The sequence below is a fragment of the Pezoporus occidentalis genome, unplaced genomic scaffold, assembly GCF_034315485.1.
Source record: "Pezoporus occidentalis ecotype Australia unplaced genomic scaffold, CSIRO_AGI_Poc_V1 ctg16, whole genome shotgun sequence".
In the NCBI taxonomy this organism is placed as follows: Eukaryota; Metazoa; Chordata; class Aves; order Psittaciformes; family Psittacidae; genus Pezoporus; species Pezoporus occidentalis.
The window spans coordinates 6,366,948-6,388,664 of NW_026913425.1; the positions used below are offsets into that span (position 1 = coordinate 6,366,948).

At 41.5% G+C, this 21,717-nt stretch overlaps 1 protein-coding gene across 1 annotated transcript in view; it reads right to left on the reverse strand.

Annotated features, from left to right (window-relative positions):
- Nucleotides 1-21,717, reverse strand: part of MAP1B (microtubule associated protein 1B) — a 68,603-nt gene that overhangs the window by 41,352 nt on the left and 5,534 nt on the right. The gene's annotated exons all lie outside the window — the stretch shown is intronic.

The following is a 21,717-nucleotide window of genomic DNA, read 5'->3' on the forward strand; positions in this document are numbered from 1 at the left end:
AAGGACTTGTGGGTGATGTGATGGTTGGAGGCTGCTTTGGGCATAGTGATCACTAAACAATAGAGTTTTAATTCTTCAGGAATTAAGGACGGTAAAGGGAAGATTTAAGAATTCATCAAGTGTTCTCTTGAAAAAAGGCTTGAGTCTTTTACACTGTTATCTCACATCCACTGTGTATCATATTATTGCATGATTCCTCAAAAAAATCCTGACTACTTTTATACTATTACATAAAATAGTTTAGCAGACTTGCAGGTAGACCCATCATGAGGTAATGTACGCTCTACTTTCCGTATAGAATAGGAACAAGTATAAGACAATGTCTGGATGCATGGCTATTTAGGTGAAGTGGTCTAGCAAAGAAAGTTGACAAAATGAGATACAACCATAATGTAATTTCCTGACAAAAAATAGTCTTCTTGCACTTTCTTCTGGGATCTGGGTATATTTCAGAATTCATCTAACAGATAAGAACTTTTGTAGCATACCTGTAGAAGCTAGGTTGTAACCTCATTAGAGGCATGGCCCAGGAATATAGATACAAAAAGACATTTGCAGTTGCTGGGGTTTTTTTCAAAAACTACTGGTTTTGAGTGGTTTAAATTTGACTACTGCAATTCACTTCCCTTAGGGAAAAAAGCACGCAAAATAAAAGTCTATTGTATCCTTTTTAAATGAGTAATGAAAGTTTACAAAATCACTGGGGTTTATTTACATTTCTAGTGCCCAAACTGGTTTTGTTTCTTCTACAAATAAAGAAAAAAACAAACTTAAAATTATTTCCCTCAACTTAAAAATTCCTTGTGAATCATCTGGTTTTGGCCTTTATAATAATCTGGTGGTCTTTTATGGAAATTATACATTTCCTATTCTGACAGACTTACAGTATAACTAGGTGGGAAACCCACAAAGGAAGTGGAGCGACATCAGGAACATACAAGACATTCCAAGGAAGTGTTGAGAGAAAGTAACACAGAAAGAGAGCATTGCAGACTGGTAATCCTTATCCATGGAAGATGGGCAGAGCTGCACTCGGTGCTCCCTGGTGGAGGTCTTCCTGCAGCAGGTGGCTGAGCTGCGGGATGCTGTTAATAGACTGTGAGATGTCAGGGAAGCTGAGAGGAAGCAGGAATGCTTGCTCCTGGCCCAAACTGTGCAGGGGCCTCGAGCTTCACCTCTACCTCATGAAGGAAAGAAGGAGGCCGTTACCCTGGGAAGCTGGGAATTAGTGACAAAAAAAAAAAAAAAAACAAAAACAACAAAAAAAAGAAGGAAAAGGACAACCAAAAGCGAGGGGCTTCCCCCTAAATCCGTTGTCCCCACGCAGACCCGCTTTGCTGCCCTGGAGGGGACTAATGAGGAAGCGCACTCGAGCCAGAAACAGCCGGCTGATGCACTGCTAAAGAAGATCTCTACTGGTGCTGCTAGGAAAAAGCGGCGGGTCGTAGTAGTAGGGGACTCTACACTGAAAGGGACAGAAGCACTCGTCTGCCGGCCAGACCCCGTCTCAAGGGAGGTGTGTTGCCTACCGGGAGCACGGATCAGGGATGTGGCAGAGAGGCTGCCTGCTCTAGTAAGTCCCACGGACTATTACCCACTCCTGGTGATACACGTGGGTGCTAGGAACATAGATAGTAGTAGCCTGGGGAACATAAAGAAGGACTACAGAGCCCTGGGGGAGGTGGTTAGGGGCTCTGGAGCTCAGATAGTCTTTTCATCAGTTCTCCAGGGTAGAGGGGAGGACCTAAAAAAAGCTGGGAGGATTGGCCAGGTTAATAACTGGTTAAAAGGGTGGTGTCATAGTCAGGGGTTTGGGTGTCTTGAACATGGGACCCAAGCTTGTAGGCCAGGTCTAGTGGGGGCTGGTGGAGCTGGTCTGATAAAGAAGGGAAAGAGGTGGGAGGTTTGCCAGACTGGTCAAGGAGGCTTTAAACTAGATGTGTTGGGGGAGAGGAGCATCATTCCATCCCAACACATCCAGTCAGTTGCCAGCACCTATAATAAATGCCTGGAGCAATGTAGAGATATCCCAGCCACTCCAGACAATGAGCCGGCTTCAGTTGGAGCTCGGCTCAGATGCCTCTGTACAAATGCCTGTAGCATGGGGAACAAACAAGAGGAATTAGAGATGTGTGCATGTCTACGGGGGTATGATATAATAGGCATCACAGAAACATGGTGGGATGGCTCCTGTGACTGGAGTGCTGGAATGGAAGGTTACAGGCTCTTTAGAAAAGACAGGCCTGGCAGGTGGAGAGGGGGAGTTGCCCTTTGTGTTAGGGATAGGCTGGAGAGTATGGAACTCTGTCTGGGGACAGGTGAGCAGTCCACAGAGAGTTTGTGGGTCAGGGTTAAAGGGAGAACAGCGATGGGAGACATTACTGTGGGGATCTGTTACAGACCGCCTGATCAAGGAGAACCTGTGGGTGAAGCACTCCATAGACAGATAGGAAAAGCCTCACGCTCGCAGGCCCTTGTTCTCATGGGGGACCTCAGCCACCCTGACATCTGTTGGAAGGACGGTACGGCCCGGCACAAGCAATCCAGGAGGTTCCTCGATTGTGTAGAAGACAACTTCCTTCTGCAAGTAATAGAGGAGCCGACAAGGAGAGGTGCCCTGCTTGACCTCGTGCTCACCAACAGGGAAGGGCTCGTTGGAAATGTGATGCTCCAGGGCAGCCTTGGATGCAGAGATCACGAGATGGTTGAATTTGAGATCCTCAGGACAGTGAGAAGAGCGTGCAGCGAGCTCACTGCCCTGGGCTTCAAGAGAGCAGACTTTGGCCTCTTCAGGAACCTGCTTAGGAAGGCTCCATGGGATACAGCCCTAGAGGGCAGAGGGGCCCAAGACTCTTGGTTGATATTCAAGGGTCACCTGCTGCAAGCTCAGGAGTGTTGCATCCCAACCAGAAGGAAGTGCAGCAGGAGGGCCATGAGACCTCCTTGGATGGATAAGTAGCTCCTGAGGAAAATTCAAATGAAAAAAGAGGCTTACAATAAGTGGAAGCAAGGACAGGTGGCATGGGAAGAGTACAGGGATGTTGTCCGGGAAGCTAGGGACCAGGTTAGGAAAGTTAAGGCCCAGTTAGAATTAAACTTAGCTAGAGGTATTAAAGATAACAGGAAGGAATTCTACAGTGTCCTGGGTTCAGCAGTAGCAGTCATGTTTTTCCTTTGTGTTAACTGGTGCAGTGCTGTGTTTTGACTTCCTGCCTGAGAACAGTGTTGGTGAAACCGATGTTTTCGGTTGTTGCTAAGTGATGTTTACCCTGACCAAGGACTTTGTGAGGCTCATGCTCTGCCAGGGAGGAGGGGAAGCCGTGAGGAAGCAGAGACGGGGCGCCCGACCCAGGCTAGCCAGGGAGGTATTCCATACCACAGCACGTCATGCCCGGGGTGAGGGGTAACTGGGAGTTACCCGGAAGGACAGGGGCTTCCAGGTGGGACTCGTTTCTTGGCCGGCGGTATCATATTCTCTTCCCTTGTTATTTTCCCTTATCATTGTTGTAGTTGGTGGTAGCGGTGGTGATTTGTGTTGTACATTGGTTGCTGGACTGTTCTTGTCTCAACCCGTGGGCGTTGCACCCTTTCAATCCTCCTCCCCCTTCCTCCAGGAGCAGGGAAGGGGAGAGCCCTGGTGGGGGGGGGGGGGGGCCTCGATTGTTGTCAGCCCGACACCACTCACTGGGAGTGAGTGAACAAGTTACCTGACTGGGTTTAAACCACAACATACAGCTTCATAGCAAATAAAAGACTAGGGAGAATGTAGGCCCCCTCAGGAAGAGATCAGGAGAACTGGCTACCCTGGATTTGGAGAAGGCTGAGGTTCTGAATGACTTCTTTGCCTCGGTCTTCACTGCCAAAGGCTCTGACCAAACCACCCAAGTCTTGGAAGGCAGACGCAGGGACTGTGAGACTGAAGACCTTGGGACCACTGTAGGAGAGGAACTGGTTTGAGACCATCTTAAAAATCTGAACGTGCACAAGTCCATGGGTCCTGATGAAATCCATCTGCGGAGCCTGAAGGAGCTGGTGAATGAAGTTGCAAAGCCGCTGGCCATCATATTTGAAAAATCACGGCAGTCAGGTGAAGTTCCCAATGACCGGAAAAAGGGAAATATAACCCCCATCGTCAAGAAGGGGAAAATGGATGACCCAGGGACTTACAGACCCGTCAGTCTCACCTCTGTGCCTGGCAAAATCTTGGAGCAGATTCTCCTGGAAGGCATACTAAGGCACATGAAAAACAACAAGGTGGTTGGTGACAGCCAGCATGGCTTCACTAAGGGGAAATCCTGCCTGACCAATTTGGTGGCCTTCTATGATGGGGCTACAGAACTGATGGACAGGGGTAGAGCAGTTGATGTCATCTACCTGGACTTGTGCAAAGCGTTCGACACTGTCCCACACGACATCCTTGTCTCTAAATTGGAGAGACATCAATTTGATGGATGAACCACTCGGTGGATAAAGAACTGGCTGGATGGCCGCACACAAAGAGTTGTGGTCAATGGCTCAGTGTCCGGCTGGAGACCAGTAACGAGTGGTGTCCCTCAAGGATCGGTGTTGGGACCGGTCTTGTTCAACATTGGGATTGAGTGCGCTCTCAGCAAGTTTCCCGATGACACCAAGCTGTGTGGTTTGGTTGATACGCTGGAGGGAAGGAATGCCATCCAGAGGGACCTTGACACGCTTGTGAGGTGGGCTGATGCCAACCTCATGAAGTTTAACCATGCCAAGTGCAAGGTCCTACACCTGGGTCGGAGCAATCGCAGGCACAGCTACAGGTTGGGCAGAGAAGAGATTCAGAGCAGCCCTGCGGAGAAGGACTTGGGGGTGTTGGTCGATGAGAAAATGAACATGAGCCCTCTTCAGTGTGCGCTCGCAGCCCAGAAAGCCAACTGTATCCTGGGCTGCATCAAAAGGAGCGTGACCAGCAGGTCGAAGGAGGTGATCCTGCCCCTCTACTCTGCTCTTGTGAGACCTCATCTGGAGTATTGTGTGCAGTTCTGGTGTCCTCAACAGAAAAAGGACATGGAACTGTTGGAACAAGTCCAGAGGAGGGCCATGAGGATGATCAGGGGACTGGAGCACCTTCCGTATGAAGACAGGCTGAGAAAGTTGGGGCTGTTCAGCCTGGAGAAGAGAAGGCTGCATGGACATCTCATAGCAGCCTTCCAGTATCTGAAGGGGGCCTATAGGGATGCTGGAGAGGGACTCTTCATCACCTACTGTAGCAACAGGACAAGGGGTAATGGGCTTAAACTTAAATAGGGGACGTTCAGATTAGATATATGGAAGAAGTTCTTTCCTGTTAGGGTGGTGAGGCACTGGAATAGGCTGCACAGGGAGGTTGTGAATGCTCCATCCCTGGCAGTGTTCAAGACCAGGCTGGACGAGGCCTTGGTCGATATGGTTTAGCATGAGGTGTCCCTGCCCATGGCAGAGGGGTTGGAACTAGATGATCTTAAGGTCCTTTCCAACCCTAACTATTCTACGATTCTATGGAAGAGAACTGGGTTGGCAGCTGCCAGAAAGATCTGAGTCTGAGAGAATGAGGTTTTTCCAAGTGGTCAAGCACACACTGTAGGCTCAGGGTCCTTGACTCCTGCATCCAGAACAAGGGCACAGTTGGATGTTCCTTGGGGGGAATGAACTCCCTTCTGTATGCCTTCATTTCTGATAGTGTGCATTATGTTGTTTACATAGCCATATGTGCCATATAACTGATGTGACATCAGCAGTTGTCAGTAGGTATAATAGATTGTAGCAGCACTGACTAGTCATATCTGATAATATATGGACTCTACTGAGTTCCTGTGGTATTAATGACAATTCGCTTAGCCTTCTTTCTACAGAAATTCAGGTTGTAAGTCTGTTTAAAAGAGGCACAAAGGAAAGGCTTGGCTTCCCATCTCTTATGTTCCATTAAAGAGGACAGGAAAGGAAAATACTAAGATCATTTTTCAAAGAGTCTTTGAAATGTCAGCTTTGGCTTTTACATCATTTATGTAAATTATACATACACATATAAACTGTTAACTATTTATGCAGAGTAAGCATTCCTGTGCAAGATTAGTAGTAACGTGTATGATCTCCCACTTGGGGAGTTATTCCCTATTTCTGCATTTTATTACTTCGTTAACAAATGCAGATTTCTTGGTAATTAAACCAGCCATTTAAAGTTCTGAAGTATGTGACCACGTCAAGATTTGCTGAAATTTATCCCCAGTTATCAGGTTAGTACAGCAGAAGTTAGCAAATGAATGTGATAAATAGAAAACACACAACTATAAAGAAACACAGAAATGAATTATCTTTCCCCTTGAATATTATTATGCTGACAACTGATCTGAACAGGTTGTCCAACTAGTGAAGAGCTACTCACCTACTAATATTTTAAAGTTTTAAGCTTTATAAGAATTCTCCTTTAGTACATATTAACCTGAAAATTATGTTTGAAGAGCACAGCTAACAAGGAGTATGTACTACACTGATTTTTTTTCATGGGAACACAAAAGCAATTTTCAGGTCTGAATTTCAGTATTGGTTATTAATAAGTATTGCCTCCAAGGAAAAAATTATGTTACTTTGGAAACAGAAAGATTGCCCTTGAGCTCATATATAAGGGCTAACAGGCTTTTTAAAGGTCTAGCTTCAACATGTTTTTTTTTAAAACAGCTTTTTCAAGTAACAGTAAGATTAAGACAATATTAGTTACTTTGGAGTTTGATAAACCCATCAAACCATTTTCCTTAGTAAGGAATAAATCCTGCTCAGTGAGTCTGCATAATACTGAGGAAAAGTTACCTCTAGTCTCCCTCATCACCTGCTTCTCTTCTTCTTCTCAGCATCAGCACAGGTCTTTTCTGGGATTGGCTGCAGGGTGGATGGATGTACCAAGTCTAGCACTTTGTGGCATTTTTGTTTCAAAAGCTATCTCAAAACAAAACCGGAACAAGAAAAAAATCCAAGGCTTTTCTATAACATCCAGAGTGATTCTGAGCTCTTTTCTTGCAGTCTTACCTGGACGATGTTAAATCAGAAATGCAGAAAAGTAGTGGGCAAACTTGGCTCTTATTTTAAAGCCTGTGTCAACTTTGGCTTCTTTGATCTGTATATATCACTGAAAGATCAAGAAACCAGCTGGCAGCTGTGAAAACTGAGGAGTGTCTGACCAACCCTATCTTAGGTAATTGGCCATTCTCATTAACTGCTTGAGCCTGGCAGAAGTTATGACCAGGTATCACAAGAGGTCTGAGCAGACCACAGCTCGTGCCCCATGGGGAAGTGACTGGTAGGGAGAAGGGATGTGCTGGAAAGAGCACACTAAAGGGCAGAAAAGAGAGCAAAAAAATCTGTCTCTCTCTTCAGGGTTTCTGCTAGCAGCAGTCACCAAAAAAAAAAAAGAAAAATATTGATGGTGGTTTGACAGGAAAATATTGGAAAACTGGACATAAGCAAATCTAAAGGAATCCGAAGCCATTCTTTTAGCCCAAGTATTAGTGAAAGATACAACAGTATATTTCTGCCATTTTATTCTTTTATAGCCACGAGGCACATCCAGAGACTTCATAGAAGGTGAGAAAAAGCCTTGCAGTCTCTCTGTGATGTTTCCCTTGATATATTCCTTGATATATTCCTCAGTCCCTATTGTTCCTCCCCTGGGAGCTGCTGCCACTAACTGATCGCTCCTCCTGTCACTTAGACGACAGTATCTGCAGCCTTCGAGAAGCTGTGCTAGTGCTGATCTATTAATCATCTGTCAGACAACACTCACACAGGCAATTCCATTAACAATATCTATCTCAATGACAAAGTACGGCTTTTATGCATCTGGGTTCCAACCACATAAATTTAAGTGTTGTGCTGGGCCTCTTTCTTTTGACAATGGAAATCACTGACCTAGCGCAAGTTCTGTTTATTATCCATTTTCTCTCAATCAGATGGGTTGAGAGAAATTTTGCCATAAAAAATGGCCTGTACCCTTTGCTGATAAGCATACTGTTTTGGCTGAACTAAGAGAAATAGTAACAAAGATTCAGCTTTCCACATAAAGGAAAAAAAGAAGTAAAAAAAAATTGATCCTTGAAATCTGAACCTGCATTTTAAAAGGTTAATCTCAAAATTAGGTTGAGAATATTGCAAAAAAACCCTTGCAAGTTGTAGGAGCTCTATACTTTACATTATTGTTGTTGTTTAAATGAGAAAAGTAATCCAGTGAAAATTAAATGAGCAATTTTCATGTGAATACCTTTGAGCAATATTATGATTCAGAGTACAAAGTGTCATGCTGCTTCATAATAAATTGATCTGAACAAGGTAGTAAATAACTACTGTCTTTATAATGAAGAAAACATTTTGCATTATCAATGTTTCTGAAACAGGCTGGCTGAATTGAGTTTTTTCCCTAAATACATAGCTGCAGGTTAAATGCTCCAACATTTTCCACTGGTAGCATCTATCCTCCTATACTTTGGCAGCAGGCAAAATAACCCTGATTAAATTAATCAGTGTCTTCAGCTGTTGTGCTCATTATCAGCCCTCTAACACTGTATGTTCTGAAGTATATCCTTAAGTGCAATAATGGTAGGCATTGGTTCATTAGCAAGTATGATCAACATGGGTTATCAAAAGCATTTTTCATGCATAACAAATACAGCAAATTACTAAAACAATAAAAGAAATATCTAAGATCTACAGCAGCTCGATCTACATGATGTAATATTTAATTAACATAATTAGAAACAGATTTATAATAACTTAATTCTGTCTAAATGAGACCATAGATACTCTCTGGCTTCCTGCAGAAAGCTTGTGCCCTGGTTGGCAGAATGTCAGGTAAAATTAGACTATGCAATGAAGAAAATGCTATTTCAGATGTGATACACTCCTTTTAGTGTATCACACTAAGCACACAGGCTGTGTAAGTACAGACACTCATGAACTGTACTTCATTAGAATGACAAAGTGTCAGTACTAGTGAGACATTTAACCCACCCAGTATTAAATGAACACAACTCAAGTACACTTTTAGGTTCATCATCAGTATTTAAAAAGAAAACAACACACCCCAAAAAGCAGGGTGATGCTTAAGGAACATGAAACCAATATAGCTGCATCTCCCCAAAGATTAAAATAACTATTTAATTTATTTTCTCTTTTGGGGGAAGAGAAATCCTGTGAGTTTCAGTATTTTCTCTTTTTGAAGAAATGTAAAGGTTGCCATTAGGTTCCATTGGAAGCCCCCACTGTCTTGCATGACAGACAGAGTTGCATGATTTTTTTTTTTTTCCATATGAACCATGGTAAGTCCAGCACACTTAATTTTCTGAGGGAGTTACACTGAGAGGAGAACTCTTACTAGATGTTAGCAACTGACATGCTTGATGATAGTTCTAAGTTGCGTAAATGCACAAGTATTCTTTCTTAAATTAAGAAAAAACTGCATGCCTGTTGAGAACAGCATAAATAATAACAACAAATATACAAATAAACAAAATATTTAATAAATGTTTGAACAAATAAACAACGTTGGGGTTGACCTGCCTTCACTGAGATCAAGAGCAAAATTCTGACGGATTTCAATAAATGACAGATACAACACTTTTTTTTTGCTACAAATTCAGTTTACATTTGAAAACTCCAGCTAAGAAAGGGGAGATTCATTTATGCTGAACTAGTCAAATCAGCTGTATTTGTCAGTTTGAGAATTTGGTAGTTGTGGTCCTTACTGCATTTTTTTGAGATGGCTACACTTAGTGGGTCCAGAGAAGGGCAACAAAGCTGGCGAAGGGTCTGGAGCACAAGAGTGATGAGGAGCAACTGAGGGAACTGGGGTGTTTAGTCTGGAGAAAAGAAGGCTCAGGGGGAACCTTATCACTCTCTACAACTACCTGAAAGGAGGCTCTATTGAGGTGGGGGTTGGTCTGTTCTTCCAAGTAACAAGTGCTAGGACAAGAGGTAACAGACTCAAGCTGTGCCAGGGGAGGTTTACATTGGATATTAGGAAGAATTTCTTCACAGAGAGGGTGCTCAGGCATTGGAACAGGCAGCCCAGGGAAGTGGTGGAATCACCATCCCAGGAAGTGTTGAGAAAATGTGCAGATGAGGCCCTCAGTGACATGGTTTAGTGGTGGTCTTGGCACTCCTCGGGTAATGGTTGGACTTTGATGATCTGAAAGGTCTTTTCCAGCCTAGCTGGTTCTATATTTCTATGATTCTATGATTCTACAAAGTTACATTACTGTGTAGTTCATAAGACATAAACCTGAAAAATTAAAATTAAAAAAAATAGGAATATTTATAATATATAGTATTTTAAACATATATTACATAGTCATATATACACAATAACACGAGTAGCAAATTCAACCATGTAAATAAATACAAATTACATAAAACTTAGAGAAATGTTTGTTTTCTGTACAGGTCCTTTGCAAATCCTCACAACTGAGCAGATCTTGCATATTTTTCCAACATGCTTCCGAGGGAAAAACTGCTACCCTTGCACAGAACACTAGTTTGAGGGGGGAGGAGGAGAAATCAGGAAAAAATAAGATCAACAATGACCTGACCACGCAAGCTCATTATGTGGCATTTCCTGGATGGCCACTGTAAATCTGGCTAGTTACATGAGCATTTAGAAGACTAAACTGCATCATACTCATCTTTCACATCAAATTTGGATAACCAGGATAAATATTATGGAATTAAGCTCTCCAAATTTCTTCCCAGCATAACGTCTGTATGTTCCTCACAGTTGCATATTTCTGCTAGGCTTGATCATTTTTAGCCAATGCCTTGGTGTTTTTTATGTCCTCTCTTACACTCTACACTGCTGCAAGGGATGGGCAGCTGTCCCTGAACTCAGCTCCCTTTATCAAACCTATGTATCAGAGGAGAACAGCAAGGCATAGCAACACAGCTGAAACTAGAGAGAGTGCACAGTCTGTCAGCATTAATCCTTTTTAGTATTCTTCTTCACACCAGAGAGGATTTAATTGTTTCTTAAATGACTCTAGGGCCTTAGAATGAGCAAACCTGTCTAACAGAGCAGACATTTATTTGAAAGAATCTTTGTAATAAATACTAATCTATTGTATCTGTAGATCATTCTGGAGACACAGCAATCTCTCCTTGCCTAATTAAACTGTGCTAATATGAAAATGCAGGCTAGCCCCATAAGGCACAACGGATCTGCTGGAGTGTGGAAGTGCCTGGAAGTCACAAGCTCTGGGAAAAGAGGCTGGGAAGCACACAAACTCCGCCTGCATGCTAATGAACTCCACCAGATCATAATCCATACAGACGCAATTTATATTCTCTTCCATAACTTCAGCTTCAAAGTCTTCTAATTAACCCTCAGCCATGAGATAAGCATGGTACAGAGGAGGGGATGACACAGCAGAGGTGACAACAGGCAAAAGACTCCTCCTTGCCACTTCTCTTCCCCAGGGTTTGAAGGTTGTGTCAGTCACTAAGAAGGGTAATCAAAATGTCATTTACTTCACCTCCCCATAGTATTTTAACTTTTACGCTGTAAGCATCCTGGATTTAGGACCAGCAAGAACGTTTTAGTAATTAGAAAGCACACATTTCCGCAGACACGCGGCTGCACTTAGAAGCTTTTCACTCCCACTTGACATGGAGCTTTGTTAGAGATGGCTGACAATATTTCACCAGCTTGGCTTAAGATTTGCAGAAGCACTCAGCTTCCTACAGATGTCTAGGTCTAATGGAAGTCAGCTGATTGATTACCAATGCCAGCACCACCCAGCTCACAAGGAAGCAGTAGAAGAGAATTGCTGGGTTTTATTTCAAGCGGTGCCACAGCAACCCAGCAATGCTGCATTTAATTTTATGTAGAATCCAGTTCCCCACAAACACTTCCCTCCAACTCTTTATAAATGGGATCTACAAATTGCAATTCTTCAACAGCAGTCCAGTGCTGCCCTAACACATAACAGGGTAGATCTGGTGGGACCCTTCTGTTTTCAGTAATATTACTCATAATTTACACATGTTAAAAGCAAAATTTGTCAAAGTGATGCAGCAATCACAATTAAAGATAAATTCCTGGCTACGTTTTTTGTTATTTGAGAGGTTTCGGTTGTTGTTTGCGTTGGGTTTTTTACGTAAGTGGCAAAAGAGAGCTGCTCCCAGCAGCCTTTAGAGCCCTAGTACTTTGCCCACAGTCAAGTCAGCTGAAAATTATTTGAATGTCCATTTACCAGTATTTGCGTATATCAAAAGTATTTTGTCCACAGAGACGTGCGGATATTCAGCTTCATAAAATGGTGGTCACATGTGGTTTTTTTAAACACAACTCAGATCTGAGGGAGTTACACAAATTGGTGAATGGCTAATCTCAGCTTTTCATCTTTGGTGTTATTTTCAAATCAAGTTGAGTGATCCCTGTAGTAATTACTTTCTAACATCTGGCTGGCAGCTTATTTGAAAAGAGTTGGTAGCCTCATTTTGAATTCTAATGAAGATCACACTGCATAAATCACTGATGCTAGGTTCCCTACTGGCAGACTTTGCAGAGCAGTCCCCAAAGGGAAACTGAAGCAAGAGAAAAAAAAAAAACAACCCACAACAAAAACCAATGTCATTACATCCCTGCAACTGAATAATCTGTATCAAAGACTGTCCACAGCACCTAAGTGTGACTGCTACAGTCAGCCTTCATGTATTTGAGGGGAAAAGTTAAGGACTAAACTCCAGGTCTCTTGATTCAGTGTGTTCTACAGTGCCTATATTCCTAACAGACAGTTATAGCTTAGACTGAGACAGGGAAAACCATGTGAGATACATTAAACCTGATAAGCAAATTGGAGTCTACTTGCATATATCTCAGGTCTTTTATTCCAACCTGTGCTCTAAATTCAACATGGGAGAGGAGGCACTGCTGTACTTCTTGGTGTGGTTATATTGCAGCTTCAAAAGAGGGGAAGCTCAGGTCTGTTAGAGATATCCTGAAAATGCAGCTCTGCATACATAATCTGTAAGGCTGATTTCCTCAGCTGTATCTACACCATGTGTTAATTTATGCACAAACATAGCTGCATACATAGGGGTCTTGCTTTTCCCCCTGCTGGCTCTGCAGAGTTAATGTGAAGTTAAGCATTGTCATAAATGATCACTATCTGTGGTCTTCTAACTGAGAGACCTCTCACCTGTATGAGCTATGCTTTGGTTTTCCTTTGTTGACTATAAGATTTGAAGTTTGATAAGCGCATTTACAGTTGTAAATGAGCTTCTTCCTTCATCCTCCACAGTCAACAGAGCTGAATTTTCTGAAATTTAAACTCCGAGCAAGTTGTCAGAGCAAAATAGAAAACATAATGTCTCACATTAACTACTACGACCTAAAAACAGTACAGAAGTTTGCATGTGCTCATTTACTGCATAGTATGAGTATGGGCATTGAGAATGCCATCTACTGGTAAAAAAGCACGAGGGAGCATAATTCTATGGCAGACGACTTACAAAAAAGGGAAAGGGTAAGAAAACAAAAATGTTTGTTTGGGGTTTGTTTGGGGTTTGGTGGGTTTTTTTTCTTTTTTGATTGCTCATTTCAAAGTGTTTTTTAAACCAAGTATGTGTAACTGCATATTATGCTGAAATTTATGTAGAAACTTTGAAGGAAATGAGTTTTGAACCTGAAGTATATTATTATAGCTTAATTTTGTACTGGAAAAGGATAATGTTTGGTAGTAGTAACAAATTAAAAGACATTAGAGATAATGAGAAAACATGAATAGAGCCGCAACACTGAGATTGTTTGCACTTTCCTATGGCTCCTCTTATTTTACAGGATCTCAAAAATTATTCTCAAGAGTTTTTCAAAGGTTTGGTGGGAATATTCAGAGTCTAAACCTTTGAGCCTGAAATCTGAAAAAGCATCAAACTCAGCAGTGAATCTGTTTGTTATTGTGCCGTCAGCTATAGGAACCATGTTTCCAAGCTTTACACAGCCAGTTTCTGATTTGATTGCAAATTTGATCGTCTCAGTGGAAATGATCTGTCCCGTTAACTCCACTTACAAATCAGTAACTGTTGTCATAGAACTGTGGCAAGGCAGATCCGGATAGGCTACACCTCTGCTGGTTTGAAAACATCTTTTTTTCCCCCCAGTGATTATTGATAAGATTTTTTATTGGTTAGTCTAGGTTACCTAGATTATCTAACAAAAAACAGTAGGTCTAACATGGACTTAATACTCTCTGGGAGTGTGCCACCTTTGAAATAAGTCACAGACATGCAATAGTACAAGGAGTAACTTTTGGTGGGGTTCAGCAAGGCCTTTGGTTTAAATCTAATTTAATCATTGCCTAGGTTAAGGTAACAATCACTGACAAAGAGACAGCAATCTGCTCAAAAGGAAGAACAACAGAAAAGCTGGAATTGCCAGAAGTAGCCTCCAGCATATTTAACAGCAGGGGTAGCCAGAACTATATAAAGGGTGAACTACAAAACATTTCTGAGCTGAGCTCTCGCTGACCACAGCTTTTTCTGAACTTGTCTCTCAAAAAAGTACACATTCCCTTATTGTTTGCTGTGGTGTGGCTCCAAGAAAGGCAGCAAGCCTGGAAGTGCCAGTACTGGCAAGATGCCATTCACGTTTTACCACTTAACTACCGTGGCTTACTGTGACATATAGGAAGTCTGCAGGAGGACCATCACTGGGGAAAGGAAGAAAAAAGTATGTGTAATCTAGGATGAGCAAAGGCTTCTCTGTAGTCTTGAAAACATCTGCTAACATCAAGTCTCAGCATTGCACTCATTTTAGGGAAGCAGAGGGGAGGAGGACACAATGTTTAAAATAAGCTGAAGAAACAAAAAGATAAATCAGGAAAATGGGAAAAATAGTCTTGGACATCATTGTCACAGATTAAAGCCTGTACGCTTTGTACATGCAAAAACTCCCTTGCAGACATACCAAAGCTGTCTCTGAAACATGGCAGTAGAGTCTGCCAGCTCAGAGCTGTGGTGAAGCTAAATACTGATGCAATGAGATCTCATGATGATCTTTTAAGAGGCCCATCACTGATGAGATCATTCTGCTCCCAGGGAGTGAAGTCTGGAACTGCACCTGCATGGGGCTGCACTGTCATGGGTAGGGGTACCAGCTCACCTGGAGCTGGTAGATAGCTCTACATAGAGCTGCCTTGCACCACAACTCTTTCACTTCCAACACTGAAAAAAAGCTTTCAAAGTGGCCCCTTCTCTTAAAGCCATCCCTGTTTGTTTGTGACTACAAGACAAGAAGAGAAAAACTGCTACTAAGCCAGGACCTGAACATTGCCCTGGGCTGAACTTGGAACACTATCTACTACCCCCCTGGAAAGCAGCAGGCATTGTGTTGAAAACTCATTAGATTCTCAGAGCCCAAAAAGCACAGGAGGACAGTTAGTTTCATAGATTCCAAGATGCCTCCAACATTTTCAGGGAAAAACACTCAAGTTAGGAATGGACTGATAGTTAGATTGGCATCAACTCTGCAAACATCTAACACTCTCTGTGAAACAAAAAAAAGAGTAGAAGACATCTAAAATACAGTAAATCGTTAAGTCTCTTCCAGATTCTCTGCAAAAAACTGATTCCTTGGCCTGGAATTTGCTTTCAGTTTAAACCAATTTAATCACAAAGGGAGCGCACAGGCCCCGAGACAATCCAGAAGTCAAAACTGTGCTTTTTTATGTAAGTATGCCTCTAATGTACAATGGCATCATACCATTCAATGGGCTCAATAGTAAGCCTATACTGTTTAAGGAAATCTGAATGCTTTCTGTCTTCTCCTTCCTGTGATTACTCTCTAGAAATGATTGTGGAGGACAACACCCATTACCATAGCCCAGTAAGTGGGTTTCCCCCACTCAACAGCTCCTCCTAACAAATTAATACTATCAGATCCTGCTATTCAACTCAGAATGAGAATGCTGGCAAAGTCTTCCTCCACATGATAATCCCCTACTTGACATACAGTGACATTATCCCACCAAAGCTAGAGAGAAATTGTAATTCTGTTTGTAATTATAGGCTTTAATAGGTATAGAGGGTTGTTAGGTGCAGAGCAACTATTCCCACTAGAGACAGTTCAGGAATACGATTGCTGCAGCCAAACTATTTATGCAGTTGAGACACTGTTATGATCAAAGGGGCCCACCTTTATTTTTAGAATCAATCACTTAAATAATACACCATCTCCATTTGGATTTCTTTTTGATGACTTCCATGTCTTCCATGTGTTATGTTGAAAGGTGCTATGTTTTTCACTTGATTCAGCAATTCAAGTTGCAGGACACAATAAAAAAAAAAAAAAAGACACCAAAACCAAACAACCAAAACTACACCGTTTCAAGCTTGTTCATATATAGTGGATTGAAATGTAAAAAGAATAGTATTCTGTAATACAATTATTAAAGAAGTGGTCAGGAAGATTAAAATTTATGAGGTTGCTAGGAAACATTAAATGTATAAAAACCTAATTAGTATTGAAAAATATTTAAATCCTCCAATTCTAATGAACTTTTAGAATCTGAGCTTTGCAGCTAGTGATGATAAGTTTTAAAAATTCACTAGTGTTAGACAAACGATTATGAGTAATGCCATTAAATCATTAGCTTGCGACAAGCATTAAATCCTATCCAGAGATACTCTTGAATGCATTGCCTACTACATCTACTTAAAGCACTGGTCACATAGAAAATAATTCTTTATTAATTTTTTTCAGCTTGCCTAAACTCCATGCAGGTTTTGGAAGACCAAAGGCACAGCCTGAGGTTCAGAAACCATGCTGGATGGCCATAATAACCATGCCAGAATGTGCACTGAATGTTTCAAAGCCCCAAGATCAGAAGCAAGCCTGCTTTAGTTGGGCTCACTTCTCAAGGTTCTGCCAGACTTCATCCCATATTTATTTCCCAGTTCAACGATGGTGCCAGCAAAAAATGACTTAACCACAAAAAGGTGAAAGCAAGGCTTCCTTCTTCTCCGTTTTAATTTTTAACTACCCTGTTTTATCTGTCCCATGCATCTGGGACACTTTTTATGACACCAGTTTCCTCACACCTACAGTGAACCAGGGAACTCCAGTCCTTCCCTGATCAATCTTTAAAAGTAGCAGAAATTCCAGGCAATTGAAAAAAAAATAAGTCTTGGCAAAGTTAAGAAAAACTGACATCTGAGAAAAAGGTTGTCAATTACAACCAGAAAGTAGATGAAAAAGTGGCAATGATGTTCTGGTTACCCATTTATTATAAATCCATGATGGAAGAGATGAGAGTTAAGTCATTTGTAAATAGTAATGGGCAAATATTGTTTAAGTCTTCAGTTTCAAATGTCCTACACAGACAAAATATTAGGAAAGAAAGACTGAAATATCATGAGAGACAAATTAAGAATTATAATTCCATAGGTTTCGTTAAGTAACCTTTAACAAAATAACCTTGGGAATATACCATTATGTATGCTGAATTAAAGAGGAACGGGGATTCAAATTTCATAACAGAGTTGAAATTCTATAATTATTCACAGCGAACTTAATCCCATACCTCTGGTAGCTGCCTCACACAGGCCAAAAGCTTGTTCTCATAAAACAGGGGCTATTCTAAGGCCACTTAAGTTATTGTATGTACTTGTGATGCAAGGCATTTAAAAATAACCTCTCAGTCATTTTGCTGATTCATGCTAACATCTTAGCATTAGCAGGTACTGGTGTTTTGGCAGCAATGTAAATTCATGCTAATTTTCTTCGCGATCACTCCTAAAAAAGCAGAAATGGAAGTCAGTGCCAAAATGATTGTCACATAAGTGCAACAATTTATTCACTGAAGAAAAAGTCACTTATTAGCCCATCTCTGGAATTTTGATTAGTACTAAGAAAGGAAAGCTTTGACAATTCTTGCATCCGAACATGTAGGCTGCTGCACTGTAACTCTTTCCTGAGCCACCAAAATCCTAATATATCCCACAGAAAAAGCTGGCAAGTGGATGAGAGCTGGGTGTGTGCCCCCAAGCCAATTGTTGCCTGCAAGGACATGGGAGATCCCCAGCCTTGCTCTGCTGGGCAGCCCCAACACTGCAGCCCTGAACTGATGGCAGCAGCACCCTGCAGGGATACCATTCACTGTCGCAGCAGCCTGAGTCAGCTCAATTCCCTGTTCAAGTCCTATTCTGACTCCATTTTCTTTTTTCCAAAGCATGAATACTTCAAGACAAAAAACAAGGCTGGTAGCCAACTAAAATTAACTTCTCCAGCAAGCTAAAATGACTCCTCTCAATAGCTATTTCAACTATCATAGTCTCTAATGGCTGAAGAATTACATTTATAGGATGTCCCTAAATGCATATACCAGACTACTTAGGATTTTATGTGAATTGAACTCCAAGGCAGTTAATGATGGTGCTCTGACACCAGTTGAGAAATACAGTCTTGACTTCTTGGATCTTTTTCTTTCATTTTTAACTGATAGATTTTGCTCAAAAAAATATGCCGTCTTAACTTCACAGATTTTGATGAACTGGTTTCCAGTAGGACAGCGGTAAATCCATGCCCTTTAGGGTTTTATCAGCAACTCCACAAGCTCACATTGCAAACTACTAGGTGTGATATTAACTGGGTTTGGATCTTGGGTGAGCCTTAACGACCAGAATTCCCAGATCCAAAAATTCCCCACAGGATACTAACAGTTCTAAACACTAATTTTGAAATGGGAACTTCCAGAATGAAAACTGTTAAGGCTTTTTGGGGGTCATGACCATTTCAGAGAACAAAGACCTTCTTTAGGAAGCCCGAAGTAAGTAAGCCGACTGCTGCTGCAGATGTAGGCAGCTGCCGAGGGGACACCAAACATGTTTTGCATTTTGCTAAGGTCTCCCCTGGCCACAGGCAGCCTGGAGGAAATAAAGTCTTGGGCACAGATAAGGAAGGACTCAAAACAGTACAGTCACCAACTGCTGACTTAGGGCAACAGGAGATCTCCTGGTACTGCTCAGATAGGAAACGTGTCTTCAACAGATACATGTTCTTCATCAGAACAGGACAAAGTAGTCACAGTGCATTGTTTAGGAGGTATCTCTTAAAGGTTAGGGGTGATTAACTACCAAACAGCTATTTAAATAAAGTAGATTTAGTCTAGGCAAGGGCTTGAATACACACCAATGCAACAGTCAAGTGGGCTCAGGAGGAAGCTGAAGGACAAAACAGCAGGTGTCTTGCAGAAAGACCCTCAATGGCTTCACCCTCCTCTACCCCAAAACCCATTTACTTGGTCTTTTATGAAGCTGCTTTATGCAACTGAAACTTTAATTAACAAAAGATTGGTAGGTACAGCTGCAGCTTCAGATACAGCTGCAATTTCAACAGAGCTCTTCCCAAGTCTCCACTTGCTCTGCCTTTCCATCCAACACACAGTTCATTTTCACCATGCACATGTTACAACTCATTGTTTGAATGTTTATCCTTGTGATATTAACATAAGATGGAAGTTATCAGTACATGGCAGAGAACAGAGGCAAGCACTGGAGGACCCATTTTAAGTCATGTTGCTAGTTGTCGTGGCAACCAGCTAATAAGCTCTATTACTCATTTTTTTCACCAGCACCCAACTTTTCCGCAAAATGTGGTATTATTAAAGAGTCTGCTAACTCAGCTGCTTTACAAGGTAACAGAAAAGAACATTCTGAATCGTATTTTTCAGGAATTACAAGTCGTCCCTAAGTTGCCCAGCAGCTGAATATAAGATGCATAAACACCACTGTGACAATCCATTCCCTTAAAAAGAGCACAAAAAGAATGCTGGGATGCTCCCTGTAGTATCAATATGTACACTGTTTTTCACTACACAGGGAGAAGGACTACACCTTAAATTCCTCAATTGAAAAAAACATAAATGCTTTGACAGATATTCTCTCTATTCCCCACTGCAGGCACATGGCATGGGGACAGGCTTGGTCCCACTTCCTCCAGGCTTCCTCTCTGAGAAATCATCCTACTCTTCACTTTGCTGTTGTGCATATCCTTGAGCTACTCTGAGAAGCATACAAGCATGTACTGAGCCAGCACTGCAATTACCATAATTAAACATCATTATCAAACAGGCTTCAGTCAGCAGTCAGACCTAACTATATGAGGAGCTCAGCAGACATACTAGATGACTCTAAGCCTTCTTCAAGAGCAAACTGTCTCTACCTTTGTAAGTTGCACAAAGACTTCATTCTCAAAGGACTGGGAAAAAGGCTGTTTAATTACATCCCCCATCACCTTGGATGAATATTTTCCTTGGACAAAAAGTCCCCTAGTTACCTAAATGCTGCAGAATTTCTGAGTTTGGGACCGTAAGAGAATACTTACTCACAATCATCTCTTTTGTACAAACATTGACTATTTCACTGCTTAAATAGTCAACATTTGGGTGTTGTAACAGAAGTCAAACATTCTGAGGTTTTATTAATGGCATCAAAACCCCCTTCTCCCTGTCAAACATTAGAGATGATCAAGGGAGCTCATGCAGATTCAGCATCAGAGAACCACAAGAAGAAACTAAAATAGATGATCCTCTGATCTGGGCAGTGGGCTTCTGGAGGTGCCGTTGGGCTTCCCCACAGAATTTTAGAAAAGAAATCGGTCAAGAGGGATAGCTTTTTTCCTGATCTTCCCTTTATCCAAGTTTCAGGCTCCCTTAATGATTTTTCAACATGGATGTTGGCAGTTTATTGTTTGAGGATTGAGCAGTGGTGAAAAACACATTCATTATTGCTTGTCACAGAGATGTTGATGAATCCCAGTCTCATGCAATTAAGCTGTAACTCAACACAATGACTAAACAGGCAAGTCTAGACAAACAAGAAAAAAAAAAATCAAACCAAAATATAATTCCTAGAGAAAAAATCCTGGAGGATTCTATAGTCATTCTGTTGAAAAAAGGGATTCATAATCTTATTTTATTTACCATATGAAAGCTGAGTATTTGTTTTATTTTAATTCAAGCAATGCTGTTAGGATGTATCATCTAAACAAGACATGCTGGAATATTTTTGCTAAAGGAGACACTCAGGATCTTTTTACTCCATGAAGTTTAAGTAAAACACATACATGTTAAAATGGAATGCATTGCATCTTGCTTTCCTTACAGATATATTCTGCTTATTTGACTTATCATTATCTACCTTCTCTGTAAAACAAAGCAACTAATGTCATTGAGAAGTTGAATTGGCTTCATGACATGTCAACTGAAATGAAAAATATGTATACAAGGCCTGAGTTCACTTCCATGTCTATCAGGAGCTACATCCCTTAACTAAATCACTTCACACTGTGTATTGTTATATTGGTTCTGTTAGTTTTCAAAACAGGAGAACTGTAGAGTTTTTTGGGTTTTTTTCTTGCCTCTGGCAATGTTTTACTCTCTAAAGATATGGGAAGATATGGCAAAAACTGCTATAACCTATGCTGAAAGAGGAAGAATTAGTTACACAAGACATTTTGTACACAAGACATACTCAAAACCATTAGGTCAATGCTGTCATGCTAGGGAAACATCAGGATCTCATTATCAACAGTGTACAATAACTGACCCCAGGAATGTGACAGAGTAGCATAATACAGCATTTCATACCCCTTTTCATCGCAGTTAAGTACTATCTTCAGGACCATCTAGTGCTCATCAGTGCTAGGTTGTACTAGTAATATGCACATGGCCACAATGA